We start from the raw sequence: 20,401 nt of genomic DNA on the forward strand, positions 1-20,401 counted from the left end.
ACTGCCATTATTTTTGGTTTTCATCGTAACATAGAGGTTGAAATGTATTTTCGAACTAAGAGTCGATATTGCCTCAATTATTCAAATTTTTCCTGATTTGCTTAGGTCGAGCGGCGGTGACACTGGTTTTATTTCAGAACTAATTTTATTACAAACGAAATTAAGGCTATTTGAAAAATGATATCGTATAGGAAGTATAAGTAATCTATTTAGAACAGTAAATATAAAAAAACCATTAGTACCTATTGAATACAGAGGATTTCTTGTAAAATTTCGATGTGTTGTTTTTTTCAAGTTGAGTCCCATGCGCCTGCAATCTCACCACTACCGTTTCAAAACGGGAACGGTAGCATTTCCCTGGAAGAACTCTTCGTGAGCTCTCTTGCTACTATTTATTTTGTACAATTTAAATTAAACCAAATACGTAAGTCATAGTCAAGCAAAGGTTGAGTAGATCACCCAAATTTAGACTATCAAAAGGTATCTTATAATAGAAGCGTTTATTATGTTGTCTCATTAATAAATTTGTGGAAGCAACTGCCAAGAACAGCCTGTTTATTTTGGTCCTAAGGAAGACGATGGTAAGCGAGTCGTTTCACGATTCCACAACTTAATGCTATTTATGTATTAGGTATATGTTAGATGAAGACTTTATTACATAAAAAAATATTTGCTTTTCAAACTTTATCATATAGGTATTTTTGTCATTGACACCTAACATGTGGAATACTTGGTAAAACTACTTTAAAAAAGGACGACGTTTAAGTCTGGCAGTAAACAATAGCATATTTTATGCAAAAGCAAAATACAAAGATTTGCAATAAGCACATAGAAAAATTTGTAAGGTCGGCTGGTTCGTTCCGTGACTTAGTTGGTATAGCGTCTGGCGCGGTTTGCTAGAAGACGTCAGAACATATACAATATTCAATTTAGTATATCTTAATGTATATATCGCAGTAACAGGGAAACACAGCATTCTTAATTATGACATCAGACAGACAACAAGTAAGGAACAGTAACAAACATAAAGAAAACTAAATACAATTCTCTCAACATAGCACGTGAATGGTCATGTACAAAATGAAAATTATAAACAAACGTGAATCTGAAAAAAATACAATAGTGAAACTTTTTATCCTTACAATGAAAATGGAAGTCACTGAAACATATGTTTCAGGTTTTCAGTAATTTTTGTTTGAATCGGCTATATGTGTCATAAAAATATCTATTTCAATAAAATCTGTATTAATTGCATTATACTCTCTGCATAAGCGCAAAATTGGCGAGTTTAGAGCGAGATTGGTTCTACAACGCGGGATATGGAATATTTATCTTTGTTAAGACGAACTTGAGTGAATTTCCAGAAAAAGTAAGTTCACAAGCGCACCTATTTCGTACCAGGAAATATATGGTCCGAAGAAATATATGTAAAACGGCCCTATACAAAAATAGCGTTGTTGATATGGCACCCAAAATATTTAATAAAATTCCAGACGCAATAAAAAACCAGAGTGGAATGCAATTCAAGCATGTATTAAAACAATAATTAATCGACAAGTGTTACAATGGCATAGAAGAATATTTTAATGACAGTTTCTTAGAATAGGTAAATGCTGACAGTTGGGTACCATTTAGTTATTAATATTTTTAGACTTTTTAATTATTATTAGTTTTTTGACATTGTATCCATTTTTCTTTTATTTTTATTTTGACATTACATTTTTATTTCATTGACTTCGTATGCCACTTTGGCTTATTGCAGAGATTCCATAAAATTATTATTACGATCTATATCATGTAATAACGAATGAATAAATAAATTGAATTGAATTGAATTATTTTTATTTTGTATCTTGGTAGATGACTTGGAACAGCGAGACCCACTTTATCAATTATTTGTTTACAATCTATTTGACCACAGGATATGTAAGTGATTCATATTTACGCTAATGAAATGGAGGACACAGTATGATAAATACATAGTTTTATTTTATCCCGGTACGTTTGTTCATTGAATTCCAACCTATCGTGTCTAAATATCTATTACTGACAAACGACGTGTGCCATCACGTCACCTCTTGATCTTGAACACAAACATAACAATCTATTTACGTTCTGTTTCAAACCAATCGACTTTTTTACTGTAAATATTTGAATTAACACGTATTTTCGAAATGTTAACATTTCGAATTCTACTGCAATCATGTTTTATAGCGTGGAGATATACGTATGATTTTCGTAGAACACCACGTCTCTTGTTCTTCACGATATCTATCATCGATACATTAACTTAAACATTGCTTCCTGCATCACCTAGTAGCGCTAGAAGATTCGAGACATGATCGTCTAGCGCTAGCGAATAATAAATATACCTCTGCATCTGATTTTGTTTGCTTTTCATTGTTGTGAAACATGATTGTTCGTTTACTCTGAGCTTAATAACCTTAATTACATAATTAAACGCATATTTCATTATTGATGTTGACTTTATTTGGAACGGGTTTTGTGTTGATTAGTTTGCTGAAACATTATCTTCTATTTTTTTTATATTAATAAGTGATGAGACTAACAATACGTGCGCCTGATGGTAAACGACACGCCTGTCATTAACAGCTGCAGTGCCACTCAGAGTTTTCAATCGCAAAGATCTGGGGTGCATTGCCTCTGCGCCCTTCACCCTGAGACAGAAGTTGAAAGTCCCATGTGCCTGTAATTTCACCAGCACCCTTATCTTTCTAAACCGGAACGCAGTAATGCTCACATTATTGCTTGGTGGCAGAAATTGATATTTCATAAGTTTTAGTTTTTAGTAGCAGTATACTCGCCCCGTTGTGACACGAGTGCGGCGCTGCGGATGACACCGCGCAGCACACCCTAGAGGCGTTTAGCCGGTGGGATGAGCAGCGCCGCACTCTGACGGGGACTGTAGGGCAGGACCTGTCGCTGCCGAGCGTGGTTGCCGCCATGCTCGATAGCGAGGAGTCCTGGGAGGCGGTGGCCGCCTTTTGCGCAGAGGTTATGTCGCAAAAGGAGGCCGCGGAGCGGGTGCGCGAGGACGCGGCGGACGCGCACCCGCTTCGGCGCAGACGTACGGGGAGAAGGCGAAGGCAGTTCGCTGCTCGCCTGATCCCCTAGTGAGACCAGCAGGTTCTGGACAGGGACTCCGGAGCCTGCATTGCACGGCCTCACTCGTCTGGGGGGCGCGTCGGAGGACAACCGACTCGCCCCTCCGTTGGCGCGGGAGCCCTGGCGTAAGCTAGGGCAGCCGGGTGGCGGTGGTGAATGTTCACTGATCCCACGGCGCCGACTCAACCGGCGAGAGGGAAACCCGAGGGGGTTTTAGTGGGGTAGGCCCTCCAGTCTGGAGGGAGAGTCCCCACATAACCCGTGAGTCTCCCTGGGCTCAGGGGTATTCATAAAGATTTTCCCCCCGTCAAAAAAAAAAAAAGTATACTCGTAGAATTCCTTGTGAAAGAGTTCGTCCAGGAAAATTCTGCCACTTTACCTATGTTTGCCGCCAAGCAGTAGTGTGAGCATGGCGCTGGTGAAGTTATATGCACATGGGACTTGTCAATTTATGTCACAGGCTGACGGGCGCAGTGGCAGTACCCCTCAGATCTTTGCAATTTAAAACTCTGGCTGGCACTACAACTAACACCGCACGACTTGTTCTTCCCGTTACTTGATACTCGTATTATACAAAAAAAATCTTCTCGTTTATATAAGACTGTGTTACTATGTTCAGCAGTCGTCTTAATATGAGTGGATTTTGCCTAACGTAAATGATATATGTTCATTAAATAACGCACGTGGGCGACTTATAATATCAGCTATCACGTGGGCGATGTTTTCTTTCTCAATTATAACCTCTGTCAATTCAAAATAGAGTACGTTATTACATCACTCCTCAAGTTGTCGCACAATTTATTTCGATTGGTTCTGTTGCAGGGAAGTAGATCAGTAGGAAAACGGTTGCTACCTGATTTAACAGTAATTGCTATATAACAAGGGATCTCTTAAAATCTATTCTTATTCAATCTTGTGCATAATGGTAGTGTTTAAATATTATTATTCTATTTACACTCCATTTGAAATGACGCTACACTATCATGTCAAATTAATTACAAAAAAAGAGCATTTGAGGCATTGACTTACAAATAAATGGTAGACGGGTCTAATACAAAAACCACGAAAAAAATGTCCCAAGTCAACCTATTTAAACGTAGTGACATGTAAAGGAATATGAAAAAGCTAAAACGTTGAATTTAAATTGTTATGTCATTGCAGTACTGTCTTTTGCTTGCTTCGCTGTCAGTCGAACAAACGAAGACTAAAGCGTGAATGACGCTCTGTATACGATTTTAGCGCCTTACAAGTGCGGACACTTTTTAGCGCGGACCCGACGTCCATATAATTGTAAGTCAATGATTTGAGGTTAATAACATATTAAGGTATATTTAACTTATTTCGTACATTAGATATTAAAGAAATTATCCGGCCATTACAATTCTACTTCGCAAAATAAGCTATTTCTATTGAATAACGAATTTTTCCCTTGACAAGAGCCAAAAAATTCTATTTGAAATGAAATAACAAAACAGTGCTGCAATTTTAGTTTGACACGATAATACAGTGGTCAATAAAGTCACAATTCATTTTGTGTGCTATAATCTAAAGTATACAGTTCGAGCTGTCACGTGTCGACGACGGCAAAGACTAACCGGTTATCTGCAAAACCACGATTTTGCAGCAAAGCGTTTTGAAAGTAAAACCTTGATATTGCCTGTAGGGCTAGCACGACAGGACGCGACTTGCGGGAGAGTTTTTCAATTTGGTTCCACCTCACTGTTCCACCTTCGGTCGACTAGAAGGTCCGGTACACTCCAACCTAAAACCACCCATTCACACTAAGCACTTTGCTTCCTCCTTTCTGTTGCATACGGCAAAAGAATGAAATCTATTTCGTAGCATGTTTATCTCGGAAATGTTTGCATTATTTTCAAAAAGCGAACACGGGAAGTTTGTCATTTATGGACCGTGAGACTTCTTCCCGGCCAAGGCCTGCAAAGTATGAAAATTCATTAATGTCCACTTCTCTAAACTTTTAAATTTACCTACTAATAATGAACTACGTAAACAGGGTCATGTAAAGTAACGCTCATATAGCCAACTGCTCAGTGTTCATATTTGCGAGAATTAAAAATAGCTACCTTTCCAATATACTTAATAATCTCAGTACAGAGTACTAAAAAAACCGACCTCAAAAGTACGTGGAATTACGTTATTTGCTAAGTTTTATTGAAATATCCCCTAGTTCGCCACTATACAGGACGACACTGGAGATAATAAAAATCGGTTCTCACAATTGAGAACCTCCTCCTTTTTTGAAGTCGGTTAAAAAAAACAAAATGGCGGTAACATTTAGTCTAAAGTGCTTTGTGATTCTTTTGTCTTTTCGTCTTTCTGTATTTTGGTCGCTAAAACAAGTACTGTGAGAAGAGCGATAACGAAAATACAGTAATGAATACACATTCAAACACATCATCAGAAGTTCCACAGACTACAATTAATGTGCCTGGAAAAACAACGACATTTTATTTCAGCAATTTTTTTTTTAAATAACGCACAAATTACACCCAAACTCACGAGAGAAATAATTGTAGGCCATACAAATATTTCTCCCGGCCCGGGAATCGAACCTGGGACCTCTGCGTGGCAATCCGGTATGGTAACCGTTCGGCCACGGAGGCAGTTTATTATGGTCCTAACACGCCACGTGTTACTTTTAATTAATTAATATTTTTTTTACATTTTCCATTCTTTAATCTTTTATTATAACCTCATATTGTTTGAGAAAAATACTATACATGCCTCGGCGGGATCGGGGATTGCTTGACTCGTATTAATACAAGGCCTCGCTGGCGCTAAGCCTAGTAACTCATACTCGTCCAACAACGTTCGTTACTTTTTGGCCTCTGCAATAATGTACTAATACATGTCCGAGATAGTTATCATTTCATACCTAATGTAACAGAATTTGATTTATTGTCTACGTATTGTGAGCAAACTAAGGATAAATCTTAGCTAATATGATTACATGTTTTTTTCTAATTATTAGAGAAACTATTTACTAAGCTGTCTACGAATCGCATTAGCTTGCTCGATCATGATTTCTTTGGTTACAAATCTCACGTCAGTTTGACAATTCAAATTGGGTGAGGTCATAGTGGGGATGACGCTGATAACAAACAAAAGCTTCTGCTAGTTTCTAAAAGAAATTTCTTCTTTCAGACCTAAATACACGACACAATAACTAAAATAATGGGCTTACGTGCACAATAAAACAAAAATTATTTAATACAAAAATAATATCAATAACATTAAATTGTTTTAAGCTGGTGAAATTACAGGCACAATTACGTCACCCTGTGACAACTTGTCAGAAGGTGACGGGCGCAGTGTTAGTGCCCCTCAGATCTTTGCGATTTAAAGCACTGAGTGGCACTGCAACTATTATGGACAGGAGTGAAGCTGACCATCAGGGGCATGACTTGTTCGTCGCGTCACTTGATATTATAAAAAAAATTATCACAAATACATATTTCATAATATAATACCTACCTAAGAAATGGATGGAATGGGCCGAGTGGCTTGCACATCGGTTCTCATGGTATCACCATCTCAGAGGTCCGGGTTCGATCCCCAGCTGGGTCAATGTAGAAAAACTAACTTTTCTATATAGTCTCGGATCTGTGTGTTTATGCTACTGTTGTTGTTTCCGATTTTCATGTCACAGAAGCTATATTTACTTATTTTGGTTATATATATGGTTTTGTCTGATATTTATATTGTTAATAGCAGTAGAGCTCCTTGTGAAAGAGTTTGTCCAGGGTAATATTGCCACCTTATCTACTATGTTCCGGTTTTGAAGGGTAAGGGTGCTGGTGAAATTCAGGCACATGGGACTTGTCAACTTATGTCTCAGGGTGACGGGCGCAGTGACAGTGCCCCTCAGATCTTTGCGATTTAAAGTTCTCAGTGGCACTGCAACCATTAGTGTCGCTTACCGTCAGGCGTTGGACTTGTTCGTTTCGTCAACTGGTATTATAAAAAAAAGATAATTGTTCACATTTATCAGTTACAATATTAATTTATTATATTCATATTATCACAGATAGAAACAATTTGAAAGTGCCAAATGGGTCAGTAGTATGGATTTTTGGAAGTATCCGGCTCGAAGGACCAATGTTTAAGGCAGTTGGCCAATGATATGTTATGAGTTTCTAGTACTTTTATAATTGTTCAAACAACCTTTGAACTTTCCACTTTAGTTACATTTTTATACACAGGTATAAGAATAGTCTTAAAGTCTTATTAATTCAATTAAGTAAAAAGTACATATTAGATCAAACATGCGGTAAATTCATAGTATCAATAGATGGCAATTGGCACAAATCAGAACCGTTTCCTGTTTGATCAATACTCTCCAACAGGAGATTAGATGGTAGTGTTAAAATAATTATAATCATTGATATCCCATACCAATTTAACATATAACAGGCTACGACTTGATGTATGTAAGTACAGATTGTCAAAATTAAACCTAATATCGTTTATATGTCAATATTGAACATTGAGTAATTTTGAAGTAGTCTACATTGAACATGGTGCAGAGTGGTTGTAGGAAGTGTTTTATTCTTTATCTAAGAAAATCTATGTAACACGGCACCAATAAACTAATTTGAATTCATTCCGAGTCTTTAAACGTGGTTTCCAAACAACGCGGTACGCATAATGTTATAGGTATTTATTCAGGGTATCTTATAACGCGGTTTCCACATATCGTGGCAGTAGTTTTTATAAAACGCGGTACGCATAATGTGATTAGTATTCATTCAGGGTTTGTTATAACGCGGTTTCCATATAACGCGGCTGTAGTATCCATATAACGCGGTACGAACAATCTGATAAGTATTGATTCATGGTTTTTTATAAAGCGATACAAATTAGTCGCGTTAATACATAAAATTGTAGCGATAAAATTGAGGCATTCGCCCGGTTTAAAAAAAAAATTCAAATTGTAGACGCATCTACAGTTATATTTACGGTTACAAAAGGGCATCAATTTAGAATTGTTTAGCTTTTGATTTCTATTTCATAATCATACTCCCATAATCGAGATACTGATATGAAAATATCAATAAATACTGCATTTGACAAAGGTTATTTCAATATAGCACGAAACTTCAAATTCTGTTTACAACCTGTTGGTACTACTAATATAATAATGTGACAACGCTACGCTCCGAGTGACGTGTAGGCATTAACTCGCAAAGAGGCGGGAGTTGCACTACTTGTCTTATTTATTCTGTGGTTTTACGCTACTCTTCGAACTTTTCGACTTACTTTTACGATTTTCCACTATTTAAGGCGCAGTATAACCAAATCTTCCTATTAAGACGGTCAATGTAGTATCTTCTCATATGTCCCTTCTGTCCCTTTATTCCTGAGGACTAACTACCGTATTTCAGGTTTGTGACCAGCACGCTTAAAGAACAGTCCGACGCTCCTTTTTTTTTTTTTATTTTTTTTATTGGTACTCGGCAAAATGACTGCACCGCGCCTGATGGAAAGTGCGAATACAGTCCAGAGATGAGAGTAACGGATGGAAAACACAAATATCTTCACTCCGTCACTATCATTTTGCCGGTCTGGCCAAATGCTTCTTCACACTACGTTTGAAGGACCCGATGTTATAGAAGGGAGGGATACATGCGCCGGGAGTTGGTTCCACAATTTGATGGTTCGGCATAAGAACGAATTGCGAAACTTTTTAGTGCGGGACGGTATTGAACTGACCGTCCAACTGTGGCAACGCAGTCCGGCACGGGTGGTCCGCTGATGGAAAGGAGAGGAAGGGATAAGGTTGAATAACTCTTCAGAGCACTCACCGTGGTACAGGCGATAGAATACGCTAAGAGACGCTATATCTCTGCGAAGCTGTAACGACTCCGCATGCTCAGTTACATGAGGATCGTTGGCAACACGGAAGGCGTAGCGCTGCAGTCCATCTAGGGCATCGAGCAAGTACTTGGCAGAGCCGTCCCAAAGGTGCGAACAGTACTCCATGCTGCTTCGGACCTGAGCTTTATACAACAGGTATCGCAGCTCTGGAGTAAAAAATCGGTGCACCTTGTTCAGGATGCCAAGCTTGCGCGACGCGGTACAGATGACGCTCTCTATATAGTCTTTGTTGCTCATGTCCTTCCGGATGCTCATCCCCAGCAGGCTGAGCTTGTCCTGCAGCGTCAGCGTTGTACCCTGAAGATGGGGAAGTGGAAGGAATGGGGATTTTTTGGAACTGAACGCGCATACCTGGGTTTTCTTGGCGTTGAACTCAACCAAGTTTCGGGAGCCCCACGACGATATATGTTCCAAAACATGGTTGAGCTCAGCGACAAGTTTTTCCCGGTTTCTCTCAGGGTCCTCCCGGCTGCATGACGGTTGCTTATAATAGCAACCGTGCACTGTGCTATCATCCGCATAGCAATGAATGTTGCCAAAAGGCAACAAGTCATTGATATGCAGAAGGAACAGCGTGGGCGACAGCACGGAGCCCTGTGGCACCCCAGCATTAACTGTCACGAGCCGCGAAGTGCCTCCGTCAACAAGGACACGCAATCTTCGCTCGCGCAGAAAGCCGGAGATCCACTCACAAAGGCGGCCGGGAAGACCATATGCCGGAAGCTTGGAGAGGAGACCACGGTGCCAGACCCGATCAAAGGCCTTAGCAATATCCAGACTTATCGCTAAGGTTTCGCCCTGTTTGTCGATAGCTTCACCCCAGAGATGCATTAGATACGCTAGAACGTCACCCGTTGATCGGTTCGGCCGAAACCCGTACTGTCGATCATTAAGAATGGAGTGACGTTCCAGGTGCCGGATTATCTGGATATTTAGAATCCGCTCCATCACTTTGCAGAGCACTGAAGTGACAGCTATTGGGCGATAGTTTGTCGGATCAGACCGATCTCCTTTCTTGGGGATAGGTTGCACGTTGGGTTTTCCGACACTAAAGCTATATATACCAATCATGAACAATTTTGGAGACATCGTACGCACTCACTACACTGAAGCCTGAATAAATAAATATTCATAGCTCTTAATCTGGTATCAAGTGCATATCGGCTGAGATTTAACACAGATCACAAGATGCGTCACCAGCTACTCTGTATTAATAAACGATAAGAGCGTTTTCGCACTATGCCCGGTTCGTATCACTTCACGAGAAATCACGGTCCGAAATGTCACAAGGATCATTTTATCTGTGGCTGTACAAGCGGTATTAGTATATTTTCGAATTTGAATCGGAGTTAGTGCACAAGCGACATCCGAAGTGGGTCCGATTCTTCTAGATTTGTATACTCTGGGATTCTGAACAAATACGAAATGGATGCAGTGCGTAACCGCGGTTATGCTGTGATTGGATCAAAAACAGGCTCTTCTTGACAGTCGTCTATGATCGTACTCTGTAGCACAAAATCAACACTAACTACTCTTCATACCTAACTAACTAGTGTAACTCATCAGTGATACATCACTTATAAATATCAACTCCCGTTTGCATTGAAGTATAGACAGCTCTAACAACTGACCTGTAATAAATATAATATCTCTAATAATGGCGTGCTGTTCCATTCGGTGGTGTGGAGAAAAATAGCAAAACATCTAATTACAAAACAAATGGAATCAAATTGCATGGGTAATTCAATATTAAATATGTAATTTTGCAATTTTCGTCTATTATAGCAAAGCTCATGTTCAACTGGTCGATTTGAAGTGAAACAGTTGACGACACCCATTGACGACACTCGGCAATTGTTTCGAATTCGGGTTGGCCAATCGGAGCGCAGTTGTCACAGTAGTGATATGGCAGAGTAATTTTCAAACAAATTAAATGACATTTCGTCTCTATTTCTGGTTATACAGGGTGTCCAGTAAGTAGCACGACAAACTGCGTGGGGTGATAGCCTAGTTCGAGGCCTACCTAAACAACATAAAGTATGTTCCGCAAAAATCAGTGGTTCTCAAGTTATGTAGTATTTAGTATAATTTAAAAAAATCTCTAACCTGCATCAGTTTTTCATTTTAATTTACATAAAAAACTAATTTAGGGATTTTTTTTCAGCTGTAATTATTTTTGAATAGTGGTTCAACATAATAGTAAATGATAGGTTCCTAAGAAAAGCCGCAAAAAATGTTAAAAAGGTCGTCAAACTTTTTTTCCCAGTTTTTTATTTCTTGACCTTTTATGTTAACCTAAAGTGGAGTAAAGAAAATGTATGGGGCTGTTTTATTTAACCTTTTTAAAAACATGTCTGTTTATTGCTGATTTCAAAAAAAAAAAACACTTGTGGATTCTCATTACAAAAAACCAAAAAATGCTACTTTTATACAAAGTCAGAAAGAAAGTGAACTTTCGACTTAATGTGTAAAACCTTTCAGTAATGTTTTTGTTAGCATATTGATACTCAATATTTATTGCCGGTGTGAAAAAAAGCAGTATAAGGTACAGGTAAGGTACATTACTAAAATAAAACAAAAAATACAGTTAATATTTTTAATAAAAAAAAATTACAGCAAATGTTCGAATTGCCTGCCTCTAGCTCGAATACATAATCGACAACGTCTTAAAAATTGCGTTCTAAGCCTTCTTAGATTCATTTGCGTGATTTCGCGCGAAGCTGCGTTTATTCTGGCTCGCAGTTCTTCATCATTTCTTATTGGTTTGGCATAAATTTTATCTTTTAAACAACCCCAATAAAAGAAATCTAAGGGATTGAGGTCAGGTGACCTTGGTGGCCATAATATTGGTCCAAGTCTTCCGATCCATCTTCCTGGAAAGACTGCATTCAAATGGTTTCTTACTTCTACTGCATAATGGGCCGGACAGCCGTCATTTTGCAACCACATCTCCTGGCGTAAGTCCTCATTAACATCGGCAAGCAGCGGGGGCAAAGTTTCTCTAAGAAATTCTAAATATCTTGCCCCATTTAAAACTTGCGGCAGTTCCACGGGTCCTATGATTTCCTCGTTGAAAATCCCAGTCCATAAATTATTTTAAATTGGTACTGGGACCGATCTTCTCTGGCTTCATGTGCGTTTGCCAGTTGCCAGTTGTGCAAGTTGTGCATATTAAAAAATCCATCTTTTCGACACGCCGATTCGTCGGTCCAAAGTATTTTGTTGAAGAACAATGGATCTTCTTGATGCATTTGAAGCATGCGACGACAAAAAAATCATTCTTTGTTCGTAATCTCTGTCCATTAGCGTTTGCACACGTTGAATATGAAACGGGTAGTATCCATGTCTTTGAAGCACAGAATGAACCGTAGACTTAGGGATACCCGTGCGCAGTGAAATTCCCCGCACCGAAGTAGATGGATCGTCTTGTCGTTCTTGAAGAATAATGTCCTCGTCGGCAACTTGGGGCCGTCCACCGCCGCCTCGCTGACCAGGCAGTCTTCCTTGCGTGTAGGCGTTATGGATTCGCGTAAACATTTCATGATGTGGATGTCTTCGGTCAGGGTATCGTTCCTGATAAAGGCGCGCTGCAGCACGGGAGATTTGGCCCGCTTCCCCGTAAATAACGTGCATTTCAGCGTACTCTCTTTGAGTGTAAGGTTCATAAACGCGGCGATTAGCTGCCATGTTCAACAACAACAACAACAGCACAGTGTTTTCGGCAGTTGAAAATTTCACAAAAAATCCAAATAGCTAAGTGCAGTCCGTAGTCCAAAAGCTTGCCAAGTTGTCGCAGGGTAATCACAAACACATTAAAGTCCAAATCGAAAGGCAGAAACAAGAGTCCGGTGTAAATAAATAATAGGTCGGTCGGTAGGAGTCAAAAAGTACTTGGCGATGAAAAAGTTGTGCGTGTGCGCGTGATGACTAACGGCAACGTACTAGATCGGCCTGTCCAAACTGGTTCGGCAGGTAGATAGGTCGCTTGTGGGGTGGGGCAAGCCGTTCACTATTGTTTCTTTCCCATCCACAGGGAGTGAGAGAGAAATGGCAAACGTGTTTTAGATGCAGCCGAATTGCTGGGCTAGTGTTATTACGGTGTTTTAGAAAAGTAACGATATTCTTGATTTCTAGAAAATTTTTACTCATTGGTTAAAAATATTTTTATTTTATTTTATGGGAATGGGAATCCATAAGTGTTGTACTTTTTTGAAATCAGCAATGAACAGACATGTTTTAAAAAAGGTTAAATAAAACAGCCCCATAAATTTTTTTTACACCACTGTAGGTTAACATAAAAGGTCAAGAAATAAAAAATTAAGGAAAAAAGTTTGACGACCTTTTTAATATTTTTTGCGGCTTTTCTTAGGAACCGAACATTTACTATTATGTTGAACCAATATTCAAGAATAATTACAGCTGAAAAAAAATCCTTAAATTAGTTTTTTATGTAAATTAAAATTAAAATCTGATGCAGGGAAGGGATTTTTTAAAATTATACTAAATACTACATAACTTGAGAACCACTGATTTTTGCGGAACATACTTTATGTTGTCTAGGTAGGCCTTGACCTAGGCTATCACCCCACGCAGTTTGTCGTGCTACTTACTGGACACCCTGTATACTCGATGCCTATCAATGACGTTTTTGAACACATAATTACAACTTGATAAGGGATGAAGGGGCAGTGGAGTCGAAAACAATGTAACGAGTAACACACGTATACTAATAATATTACCTAAATAAATATTTCTTCATTGCATAAAGTACTTTTGTACAGAGAGGTATGCCACTAAACATTCAGAAGGTTGCTTGTAGCAAATGCTGCTGCCGCGATTTGTTCTTTTCATAAATAGCACAAAACGGTTATATACAAATTTTTGTTACGTGTTCTGAGTTTGATATTAATAATAATAATAATAATAATAATAACGCACACACTCAACATAGCCCCGCGCTAGGGAAATCCTGTGTCGCGGGTGCTATGGACACATAGACAATCACAAATTACACCCAAACTCACGAGAGAAATAAATGTAGGCTATATAAATATTTCTCCCGGCCCGGGAATCGAACCTGGGACCTCTGCGTGGCAGTCCGGCATGGTAACCGTTCGGCCACGGAGGCAGACAGAGGAGATTAAGAAATCTTTCTGTTACTGTATCTGTACTGGTTTCTTGTTGAAACATTCGTATTATGACGGGAAATAGTTTATTACAGCTAAAATAAAATGTTTAATGTTTTTATGAATCTATATCTAAATAATAGCCTCGATCTTGTTAGGCAGGTAGCTCAGAAATAGACAAAAAAAGGCTAATGAATTATTCGTGATCATGAACGTGTTCTAATTCGAAATATCCTACCCTTGTGCAATTGCTTCCGTGGTGGGACGCGCCACGCAGAAGTCCCAGGTGCGATAATAATGGTTTTGAAAATAATGAGGAATGTAGTAATCTCGTCAAAGAGGCTTGAAAGCGAAGATCCTGAATCAGCATCTGGAGCAGTCCGGTCGCCTTCATATAAACAATGCCATAATATGTCTTACAATCGAGACTCGAAAAAACCAAGACGACCAAGACCAAGGCTTAAAAGATTATGTGCAATGATCACATGATTCTAGTCTGACAAAATAAAGAAAACTAGCTTTTACAAATGTTGTTGATAATATGTTTTATTATATCAGAAAAACACTTATTGGCTAGGAAATAAGTCTCTTCAAATATTGTCATTAATATAAGTCTGATTTTTTTTGTGTAGTTTGTATTTAATTTCTCGAGTCTAATTTGGAATGTCGGACATCCCACGCGACTAATTGCGTAACTTTTTTAGCGCGACTAATTAAGATTTAATATAAAATTATTGTATTGTACAACATGTATAAACGTATTTTTCCGTAACTAAGCAATTATGAAAGAATAAAAAGAAAAGACGAATTCTTAGGTTCTCGCGATTGTTACACATAGGAAATGAAATTATTTTCCCGGATTTACATCGCGTATATTTGTTTTTTCAAACAAACCGTGTCAAAAATCAAAGTCAACCATGACCATGGGACCTGTAAAGGCCCCGAAACGTCGGTTTGTTTGGAGAAACAAATATACACGATTTAAATCCGGAAAAATAGTTTCATTTCCTAAGAAAAGAAGAATGTTTGATAAATTGTCTAATTTATTATCCTGAAGGATTGATCGATGCAACGAATTGATTCTTTTTATCTACAGAACGAAAAATACAGTAAAAGTGGGCAGTTAGTAGCACGTTACACGCGTGGCAAAAGTAGGTCTCGCTCGGCCTACTTGGACTCAGTGTCGATTGAAAAAAATGGCGATTTTCGCTTTATGCGGTATGGTAGTGTCAATTCTTTTGCGCAAATTCTCTAAATTTGTAGAAAGATGCGTTATTGTACTGTTTTGGAGTGCAAAAATGATAGCTGCACCAAAAATATTACACGTGATGGTATTTCATGTCATCGGTACGTCTTATTTTAATAATTTTTCAATTTTTTCAATTTTTTGTTTTTCGAATTGATTTTTTGTACTGTAACAAATGAAAGTAAACATAGCCCGGGGCAATATGGTCTAAATGTCTATCTATATAATCTAAATGGTAAGCATCTCGAATTTTTCGCGCTTGTAGCGAACAAAAGTTTATTTCTATTCGTTCAGATTTTAGTCATTCTTCGTAGTTCTGCTACAGGCCGCAAGATGACAGCACGTAGAATTAAATTTCAATGTAAAATCAAAACGTCGTAACTTGCAGTACGGGTATTGAACATTGAACGATATAGCAACTGGGTAAAGTTTAAATTATATTAACAGTCAAGAATTTACATCTTTTTAAATTGGAAACTGTGACCAATCATTATCAAGATTTCATAGTGTTTATTATTTGCTTAAGCATGTTTTGGCGACAGCGGTTCTGATAGTACCTTATCGAGGCATAAGACATTTACATCCATCGTTTTTTTCTTCCGTGTTTTTGTCAGTTTTAACACTAAGCGTTCAGTACTTCAATTACAAGGAATCACAAAGTGTGAAATTTAAAATGTGTGAAAAATACCTGTGCCACTTCAGTAACCATCACATGTGATATCATTTTTTTAACTCTTAACTGACGTTGCTACACTAACCTTCCGCGCTCCGTAACACAGTGGAGTTACCGGAGCTAAAGTAATATAATATTCAAATGTAATAATTTAATGGTGTATATTAAATTTAACTGCCATTAAAGCACGTGACGTGTACACCGTTAATTAACATTCCATGTTAAATTTATAATGTGATGTGTTATAAACATTTGAATGTGAGTGTTACAAACTTTTTGCTACATGCTGTAGTTTAATTTTGCACCCCGCATAAGTTGAGTCTACAAATTTTATTGCATACTTTGCGGAGTTAAGGGAGAGTTATTCCAGTAGCAATGTGCTGGGAATGTTTTGATTGTTTTTTGTGCAATACTTATATAACTGACTGTTTGGACCTTTTTCTCCATTATTTTCCTGTAAATGCAGACTACCTCTGCAGAAAGGGCGAGGAACAGACATGGATATAAGAAGAGAGAGAAAGGGAGTTCTTGTTTTTAATCGACTTTAACAAAAAGGAGGAGGTTCTCAATTAGAAACAGAAACCATTTATTGCAATTCGACTGTTTTTTTTTTGTGTGTTTTTTGACCGTTTTGTATGATTCTTCTCTTGTTGGAGGGTGCCTCAGTATTGGTCTCATTCCAATTTGAAGATAATATTCCACCTCCAAGATCGTTTTACGCACTACGTCTGATTCGTATCAATTCCGAATCCAAGAAATAACGGCCCAAAATGTCACAAGGATCATCTTGTCTCTAGGTTACAATCTATCTAATAATGGAAATGTCTGACAAACGAAAGCACCTTTCAAGTGTATACAAGCTACTTTGTTTTTGGTCTCATATGATTCGTTTTAACGAGAACTTCCATTTGCGTTTTAGCTACAGCTGAGAAGACCGCAGTAACGACCACAGAGAAAGCAGATACGTAAACTTTTGAGATTGGTTTTTTATAAAAAGTTGTAATTATTCATTCATTCTGCCTACATCAAACAATTTATTGTTAATGGAAAATCCGGAATGTTATTACAACTGTAAAACGTTACAATGTTATTTATGTTAAGGAAATATTATTTTTTTAATGAAAAATAGAGACAGACGTAACATTAATACGAGGAATAAAAAGTAACTAGCTGTTCTTGACAGTCGTTTTCTAAAGTCTCGAATTCATTTAAGGGACGTATGTACGGACGGAGTGTATACGCTTCTATAATGAGATTCCGATTGATATTAAAAATTTGTTATTTACGAGGCTTAAAACTATAGTGAAACAAGAACTTTAAACCAAAGGTTATTATATAGCTTCTGTGTACTTGGATCACAAAAATTCCGTGGTAGTGACTTGTTTATATCTTGCAGGTAGTCTCGATCTAAGTAAGATGTTTAAATTCAATATTGTAATATAAAATATATTCAAATGAGAGCAACTTCTAGAGTTTCTCGCTCATTCTTCTCAGGGGAATCTGCCTTACGAATGAACGTATAGAGTTTAATTAGTATGACGATTACAAGTGTAATTTGCTTACCTATGAGATAAATATTATTATAAGTAGTAGCAGAGCTCCATGTGAAAGGGTTTGTCCACTGAAGTACTGTTAGCTTACCTATTTTTGCCCCCAAGTATTAATATGAGTGTTACTGTGTTCCGGTTTTGAAGGGTAACGTTGCTGGTGAAATCACAGGCACATGGGACTTGTCAAATTACGTCTCAGAGTGACGGGCGCAGTGGCAGTGCCCCTCAGATCTTTGCGATTTATAGCTATGAGTGGCACTGCAACTGGTATGGGCAGGCGTGTCGCTTACCACTAAACAAAAAAAAAAATAAATTCAGCTCTCAAAATTCACGCATTTATATACAACACACATATTGTGCTGTTCCCACGTACTTTAATTAATAGAAGAAGAAATTATATTCCATAGTTTCCACGTTTTATATTAATATTCACTGTATTTTTGTTATAGCCCCGTATTGTGGAAACCGTATCGCGGGTGCCATGGACACACTTAGGGTGGTATTCCAGAACTCTATTCAATGCTCAAGTCAGACTTGAGTATGTTTTCAAGCATTGGAAATACGACCCTAAAGGGAAGGACTTGAGTATGATTTCTAGTGCTATAAATCATACTCAAGATCTGACTTAAGCATTGAGTAGAGTTCTGGAATACGACCCTTTTTTTTTTTTGACGGGGTGGAAATCTTTATTATTTAGTTATTTATGATACCCCTGAGACCAGGGAGACTCGGGGGTTATGTGGGGACTCTCCCTCCAGACTGGAGGGTCTACCCCACTAAAACCCCCCCTGGTTTCCCTCTCGCCGGTTGAGTCGGCGCCGTGGGATCGGTGAACATTCACCACGACGCCGCCCGGCAACTCTAGCTTGCGCCAAAAGCTGGAATACGACCCTTAGACAACCACAAATAACACCCAAACTTACAAATATTTCTCCCCGTCCGGAAATCGAACCCGAGACCACTGCGTGGCAGACCAGCATGGTAACCATTCGGCTACGGAGGCAGTTTAAATTGAGCTATGGTAGATGAAGTCATGACTGAATGTTTGTTTTTTAATTAAACTTGTTTACTTATACGTGTACTCAGCCAGATGGAAAATTTAAAAAAAAGTGTAGACATCAATGGCTGATTGTTTACATTGCTGCTCAATCAATCACAATAGTTGATCTTCTGGACTACTAAATGATACGACGTATAAACAGATAGAAATAGACAGAGTATTATCGAAACTTCAACGATATAAATCCCAGAATTATTGTATTGTGGACTTGTACACTCACCGACACATTTTGCAAAACACTATTAAAATCCCCAAAATAATGCATTGTTTCTTCAAAAGTGTTATTTTGAGTTTTTATTCTAGGTCTAATTTGAAAATGAAAAATCGTTGACTGTTATTTTTTCTTCGAGTTTTTTTAAATCGATTGTCGCTAAGGTGCCAGGGACATACACATAGGCAACCACGAATTACATGAAAACTCACGGAATATATAAATATAGGCCATACAAATATTTCTCCCGACCCGGGAATCGAGTCCGCGACCTCTGCGTGGTAGTCCAGCACGGTAGCCGTTCGGCTACGGAGGCAGTTACTGTGATTTAAATATTAAACTATTACAATTTTTACATTTTTATTGTCTCTGTTTTGTCACAAAACAAAAAAATGCAGACACGTTTAATTTTTTTTTCAATACAGCGAAAAACAGTAAAATTTTCTTTTGCCTTTTTTCACAAAAGAAATATAATATATGAATATCATGATAGTAAAAATATAATGATGTTCAATAATATTCCGGGCGTGAGAGCACGTGTTGCCTGATACAACAATTGGACTAATCGCGGAAGAAAAAACAACAGAAATTCTTTAATAGAAAGCTTCGATTATCGGAACCTCTGCGCTGTGTCGTTAAAATTTCCACATTTATAATTTGAATCACTCTGAAATTTTATAATGATTGGTCGTAGTTCCTAATTTAAAAAGAAATAACAAATTCTGGATTGTTAATATAATTTAAACTTTGCACTATTTGCATATGCGAATTCAAGTGTAATTTTCTTACAAACCAGAACGCAGTAACTTAAACTCAAATCATTTTTATTTCATAGCACAGCAAACTACACTTGAAGTCGTCATATTGACAAAACTCTACTACTCATTCTTAAGGCATATTCCCTTGAGAAGGCTGAGCAATAAATTCTGGGGATTGCTCTTTGTAAATATACATTTGAATACATTTACCATTTACAATATTTATTTCGACACCTGGCAGAGCTAAATGGGTCACTACCACGGATTTTTGTCATCCAAGTACCTAGAAGCTGTATAATAACCTTTATGTTTTTGTTTCACTATAGTTTTAAATCTCGTAAATGGCAAATTTTGAATATCACCCGGAATCTTGTTATAGAAGCGTATTGCCCCTTAAACGAATTTGTGATTTTGTTAAGTGGTCTTCAGTCAAGAACAGCTACTTTATTTTTATTCCTCGTATTAATGTTATATCTGTTAAAATTTTTCATAAAAAATGTACTACTATCCTAAACACAAATTACATTTTCATTTCAAATGTTCATATATGTACTACGACGTTAGTGTAAGAATGTTGCCCCAGTGGGGCCCAGGTTTTGAATTTCCCTAACTGCACGTTTCTGCAGGACAAAGATTCTATTATTATCGGCGGCGTTACCCCAAAGCACAATGCCGTATAACATTAAACTGTCAAAGTAGATGAAATAAATCAATCCAGCGGTTTAAGCAGTGATGCCCACATTTAACGCACAC

Source organism: Hyposmocoma kahamanoa, unplaced genomic scaffold, assembly GCF_003589595.1.
Source record: "Hyposmocoma kahamanoa isolate Upper Pololo Valley unplaced genomic scaffold, ASM358959v1 66, whole genome shotgun sequence".
NCBI lineage: Eukaryota > Metazoa > Arthropoda > Insecta > Lepidoptera > Cosmopterigidae > Hyposmocoma > Hyposmocoma kahamanoa.